The 6,000-nt window shown below is 47.7% G+C and overlaps 1 protein-coding gene across 3 annotated transcripts in view; it reads left to right on the plus strand.

Moving 5' to 3' along the window:
- The window catches only part of NUBPL (NUBP iron-sulfur cluster assembly factor, mitochondrial), a 284,107-nt gene extending 280,618 nt beyond the window's left edge, over window positions 1-3,489 (plus strand). For all 3 annotated transcript variants that reach the window (XM_073895054.1, XM_073895055.1, XM_073895057.1), the window contains 3 exons: window positions 2,613-2,822; window positions 2,942-3,021; window positions 3,220-3,489. The gene's annotated coding sequence lies outside the window, so the exon portion shown is untranslated. The remainder of the gene's footprint in view (window positions 1-2,612; window positions 2,823-2,941; window positions 3,022-3,219) is intronic.
- Window positions 3,490-6,000: the final 2,511 nt, after the last annotated feature.

A 6,000-nucleotide genomic window follows, 5' to 3' on the forward strand; every position in this document is an offset into this window, starting at 1 on the left:
CACAAAAGGTCGAGTGGCCAAATCAAGTCTGCAGGTCTGAGGACAGGATCCGAGAGGTTCTAAGATATAAGCAGAGCCTGGCTCTTTGGGGGAGAGGATGAGGCTTCTGTTGGAGAGAAAATGGGTGTTGAAATTGATTGAGGAAGAGAGTGAAGAGAAAGCTGTGTTTGAACAGAGCAGTAGAACCAGGATGGGGTTTTCTTTTGAATGTGGCAAGCAGGAACGAGCTGATATTTCTAGCGCTTACCGAAGTTTTTCACAGCACTGTGTCATCCATCCCTGCACTCTCCCGGTGGCATGCTGCCCTCTCTCCAATTGAAGTCATTAAACACTCAAGTATTGAGCTCCTACTGCATGTGCAAGCCTACCGGTGAGGCAGTCTATTGTAATTATTGGGGTCATATGTTTTAGAAAGTCAGGCCTGAGTTCAAATTCCCATTTTTGCGATATGATCTTAGGCAAGTTATTTAATCTCTACGCCACCGTTTCTTCATTTGCAAAATGGGGATAATACCACCTATACCACAGAAATCTGGTGAGGTCGGTGCCTGGCGTGCAGGCACTCAGTGAATGGTTAGCGGCTGGGACTAAGTGAGGTGAGCCAGGTGCCGAGGGTGCAACATTTAAGGAGGCACTTGCGCTCGGGGTCGTGCGGGTGGCACCGTGTGTGCGCTCCCCGCCATCCCCATTGTTGCTGTTGTACGATTACACTGTGGGAGGTGCCTTACACACCAGGCTGCATAAAGCCCAGTCCCTTCTCTCAAGGAGTGTCGGGTCCATGAGGGGAAAGAAGACGTATATGCACAGACCAGTCAGAGATGAGCTCGATGTCGTGATTGCCTTGAGGGAGGAAGGAGAAATCACTTCCACCGGAGGGATTCAGAGACTGTGTCCCCGAAGGATGGATGAGGTATCGGGAGGCCGAGACCGAGGGGGAGGACAGTGGGGAGAGAGAATGGTTTGGTCAAAGCCACAGCGGTGAAGAACTGTGCTCAGGGAGCAGGGAATGGTTGTGATAGGAGTGCATGGAGGCAGTTAAAAGGGAAGGGTAAGAGGCTGGTTGCAGGGCTTGAAATACCAGGCTAAGGGGTTTGGATTGTACTTGGTAAAAAATGGAAAGCCACAGACCGCATTCCAGGAAGGAGTAACCAGAGTCTGCGGGTCTGGATGGGCTCTGATCAGAAATGTGTCAGACTTGATTGGCATTGCCCTGTCAAAACTGAACGCAAGCTCTTGTGCTTTGAGACACATGTAACTTGTAAATCATAGTATCCGTCAGCACCCCTTTCCAACCCCACTCCCCCAAAGTAACCATGGTGACCAGTGTGGTATGTATCCTTCCAGACCTTCCTCTGTTCATAGACAATATAGAGATGGAAAAAAATTGTAACCAAAATGGGATCATATCATATTTACTGTTCTGCTATTTACCTTTTTTATTGTAGAAAACATACATCACATAGAATTTTACCATTTTCACCACTTTTAAGTGTACGGTTGAGCAGCATTAAGTACCTTCACATTGTTGGGCAACTGTCACCACCATCCATCTCCAGAACTCTTTTTTATCTTCCCAAACTGAAAAGCTGTACTCATTAAACACTGTGCCCCTATTCTCCCCTACCCCACCCCACCTCTAGTAGCCACCGACTCTACTTTCCATTTTTGTGAATCTGATCACCTCAGATAAATGGAATCATACAGGATTTGTCCTTTTGTGACTGGCTTATTTCACTTAGCGTGCTGTCTTCAAGGTTCATCTATGTTATAGGATATGTCAGAATTTCCTTCCTTTTAAAGGCTGAATAATATCCCAGCTGAATAATATCCCACTGAACAATATTCCTTACTTTTATATATAATATATATATATATACATATATATATATTTTGTTTGTCCATTCATCCATTGATAGCCACTTGGGTTGCTTCCACCTTTTGGTGTACTATTAAATAATACATTGTGGACATTTCTCCATGTAAGTCCTTACAGAGCCACTTCGTTCTTCTTAATGGCTGCCTGATCCTCCATCACGTGGAAGTGACTAGTCTAGAATCACACAGCTAGCTGGTGATGTAGTGGGGATTTGAATCCAGTCCTTTTTGACTCCGAAAGCTGAGGGCTTTTCACCACTTCAGGAGACATGAGGGATGCGTACATTTTGAGCCACCACATGGACAGCCTAGCTTTAGGCTGGTATAAAATAATATGATAAAACCTGACTGGGTCCTGAGAAGATTCTGATAAATGAAGTGAAGAGAGTGGGTGGAGGTCAGGTCTAGCCCTGATTTAGAAGCCCCCGCTCTGTCCTCCCACAATACAGTTATCACCAGTTCTCTGTCAAAGCCGACCTGGGCCTCTCTCAGGGTAGCTCTGGAATGCAATAGTCCTCCCTTATCCACCCAGGGGATACGTTCCAGGCCCCCCAGTGGGTGGCTGAAACTGTGGAGAGTACTATCTAAGCATCAGAACTGTATACTATGTTTTTTCTATACATGCATACCTGTGATAAAGCTTAATTTATTAATTATGCACAGTAAGAGAGTAATCATAAAATAGAACAATTACAATATACTCTAATAATGAATATGGTCTCTCTCTCTCTCAAAAGATCTTATTGTACCAAACTCACTCTTGTGATGATGTGAGATGGTAAAATGCCTACACGATGAGATGAGTGAGGTGAACGAGGCAGGCCTTGTGACATAGCGTTAGGCTACTATTGACCTTCAGCGACAGGAGAAAGTCTCACTGTTGACCTTCAGAAGGAGGATCATCTGCTCCTGGACCACGGCCGACCACGGATCGCTGCTGACCATGGGTAACTAAAACCTCAGAAAGCAAAACCATGGAGAAGGGGGCATTACTGTAGTAATGAATAGTAGCATCTTGGGGCCAGAAGGGACCTTAGAGTTCATCTGACCCAAATGTTTGTTTCAGGAGAGGAGGAAACTGGCTCCCCCACACGTGAGCTTCCCCTGCCTCTGCCTTGAGGATGTGGCTGCCAGGCAAGCCATGTGGTAAGAGGCTCCACGCTGTTTCCCATCCCAGTTTTATTGTCTCAGTCACCGTGTTGATGCTGGAAACTCATTTTCCCAAGTGCATTATTTTTCTTGTTTATTTCTCTTGTACACATGTGTTCTTCCAGAATCCTGCCTGGCTTTATTAAAAGATATTTATGTTTTCTGATCACTTCTGCTTCCTTCTGTTCCTTCCAGGAATAGAAAATCAATTGGAGTGTCATGAAGAGGATATTCCCTGAAGAAGATTGCTGGTGACAGTGGATTTGTCACCCACCTTACTTTCTTTTACTGAACAATTGGAATTTCCTCCACAGTGAGTGAGACCCGGTATTATTACAGTGTCTGAATTCAGGCAGGCCTTTTATGGACGAGCCAAGTTTTCATTCCATTGTCTCGCTGTCATTGGCTCATCTGATCTCCACACTGGTTAATTTGTTTCAAATCCCTTCATATTGATCTAATAAAATTGGCTTGTTTAATTCATGTCGGGAAATTCTGAGAATGTTTCATTTGGACTCTGATGAGGGGTCTTTTAGTGTCCTGTTGGAGACCTCCCTTGGGAGAGAGGTTGTCCTCCCTGCAGTCTCTTGAATTTCACAGAGCCAATGCTGAAATGGTGATGAGAGTCTCCCTGCTGCCAAGTCTGGATGCTTTTATGACAAACACTTTTGCCTGTGAATGGGGCAGTTTTTAAGGTCCTATCACCAAAGGCACATTAGACTGCTGTCTTTTCCACCTCTGGAGGTTGTCTGAGCTGGTTCTAGGCATCAAAACCCAGCCTGGCATGGTGGGGCCTGCCCCCGCCCCATCCCCGCCGGCCAGGGCCAGGACAGAGCCACAGCCACGTCACCAGGCCTAGTCCTAGGCTGCTTGGTTTATAAATGCCTTCTTCTTATCTGTTGGCTATGGTCCCCCAGGAGGTGGGGGGAGCAAAACTCCCAAAGTCGAATGTTTTCTGTCACAAAAAGAAATGGATGGGCAGATACCAGCAGCCTTGGATGGGGGGGAGGGAATGAGCTAAGAGCCAACCCCATCCTGGATGCAGGACCGATTCATGGCACTCGGTTGGATGCCTGTCTGGGTACGGTTACTCACTGGATAGAATTAAAATTCTAATAGCTACGTTCCCAATCAGCAACCAATGGGATACAGGGAGCTTGTTTATTTAACACGATCAGACCATATCCAACTAAGCTCTACTTGCATATCTTCCCTAAGATAGCTTTCGTAAAATTGTGTAAACATGCTCTTAGAATCTTAGACATCCCTCAAAGCCCCCTGGCCATGCACGGCCTGTCCTCAAGCCCAGGCTGTCCAGGCAGTGGCTGAGGCGCCCCCTCGGTGAGAGGCTTCTCCTACATCTCCACCAGGCAAGGCAAAGAGCTGCGGCCAAAAGTGAGGTGCCCACGCACCTCAGCAGCCTCCCTGTGAGGCAGGGCCCTGGGAGCCACTGTGCGGGCTGCCGCGTCTGGCCCCTTCATTTGTCTTCATTAATGTTGTTTATAGCTGAGGCCTTTGTCACATACGTGATTAGTGAGATTCGATTCTCCTGAAGGTGTAAACCCTGAGCTCTAGCGCCAGGCTCTGAGCCCGCAGCAGCCTGGAGAGCAGCCTTTCTGCTGTTGCAGGGCTCTCGTATGCCTTCAGCCCCTGGGGTTGGGGCCATGCTGGAGGAGCCAGGTCTCAAATGTCAGGAACTGGTTCTTGGAGTGATTAGGGTCAGAAATATGCTGCCTTGGTCCTTGGCCCCAGGGACTCGTCTCTGCCCGCCGTTCACCTCAGTGAGTAGGGCCTTATCCATTCCTCCCCACCGGCTCTACGTTCACCGGGTCCACTCAGTGTTACCCCCTCAACGTCTCTTCCCTCAATCCCTTCCTCTTTCCTCCTCCAGGGCCCTGTCCTCATCTTAGGCCACCATCACCTCATGGCTGGATCCTGCGACAGCCTCTTAGTCATGGTCCCTACCTCCAGTCTTGCTCCCCTCAAATCCATCCCACGTGCTGCTGGTATCCTCATCTTTCTGAAATGCGTATCAGTTTGGGCCACTCTCCTTCTCTGGGAAAAGGCCAGATTGCTTCAGCGGGTCTGTAAGGCCTTCAGGACTGGGTCCCCAGAACCCTTCCAGGCTCTAGCTTCATCGCTATGCTCATTCCCTTACCCCTGCCCCCACCTTTCTCTCCATTTTTCAGGCTATGCTTTGTCACAGGGTTCCAGAACAATTCTACCTAGTGCCTAATATCTTAGGGCTTTTAGAAAAAGCAATTTCTTAGTTTTTAACTCACTCTGCTATTTCTCAGATTAAGACAGGAGAACATGGGGAGCTGGACCAAGTGAAATGTCCTAGTCACTACTTTGCTATTTATAGTCTTCTCTAGGGACTGAAGTCTCTTCTCCGAGCTGTCATGCTCACACCACTTTAGGTGCAAGGAAGAGAACAGTCAAGTTACTAGAGTGAAAGGGGGGCAGTTTATTAAAGGCTATGCATGAAGGAACCCAGAGAAATCTGGCTTCAGGAAAAGCAGAAACGAAACAGCTAGAGGGCCCAGCCCGTCTTTCTGTGTCTGTCTCTCTCGTCAGCTTGCCTCTCTCTATTCTTCTTACTTTCTTTTGACCAGCTTCCTCTGCTTTCTCATCCTATACACAACCCCAAAGGGCAGCCACATGCTAGGGTCTACATGAGCTCCCAGCTTAACACTCATGACCCACTACAGCCTCCTGTTGTCCGAGAACTGCTTTGATTGTCCTGTGTCATCTCCCTGAGGCAGGCTGCAGCAGTCCTACATCCTGGCCAACTTTAAGACTGGTTGTCCTTGGCTCAGAACTCCTTGCATTTTTCCGCATAGCTTTGACCCAAAGTGGGAGGTTACAAGGGGGTTCCACCTTCTCTATCGGGGCTGGGAGTCGAGGCAGCTTATCAATGGGGGGCTGTATTAGTTATTACATGAACTGTGTTAGTAACAAAGAATTTGTTATGTA

This window comes from Callorhinus ursinus, unplaced genomic scaffold (assembly GCF_003265705.2).
Source record: "Callorhinus ursinus isolate GAN/ISIS: 27379988/994484 unplaced genomic scaffold, GSC_fseal_2.0 scaffold8, whole genome shotgun sequence".
Classification (NCBI taxonomy): domain Eukaryota; kingdom Metazoa; phylum Chordata; class Mammalia; order Carnivora; family Otariidae; genus Callorhinus; species Callorhinus ursinus.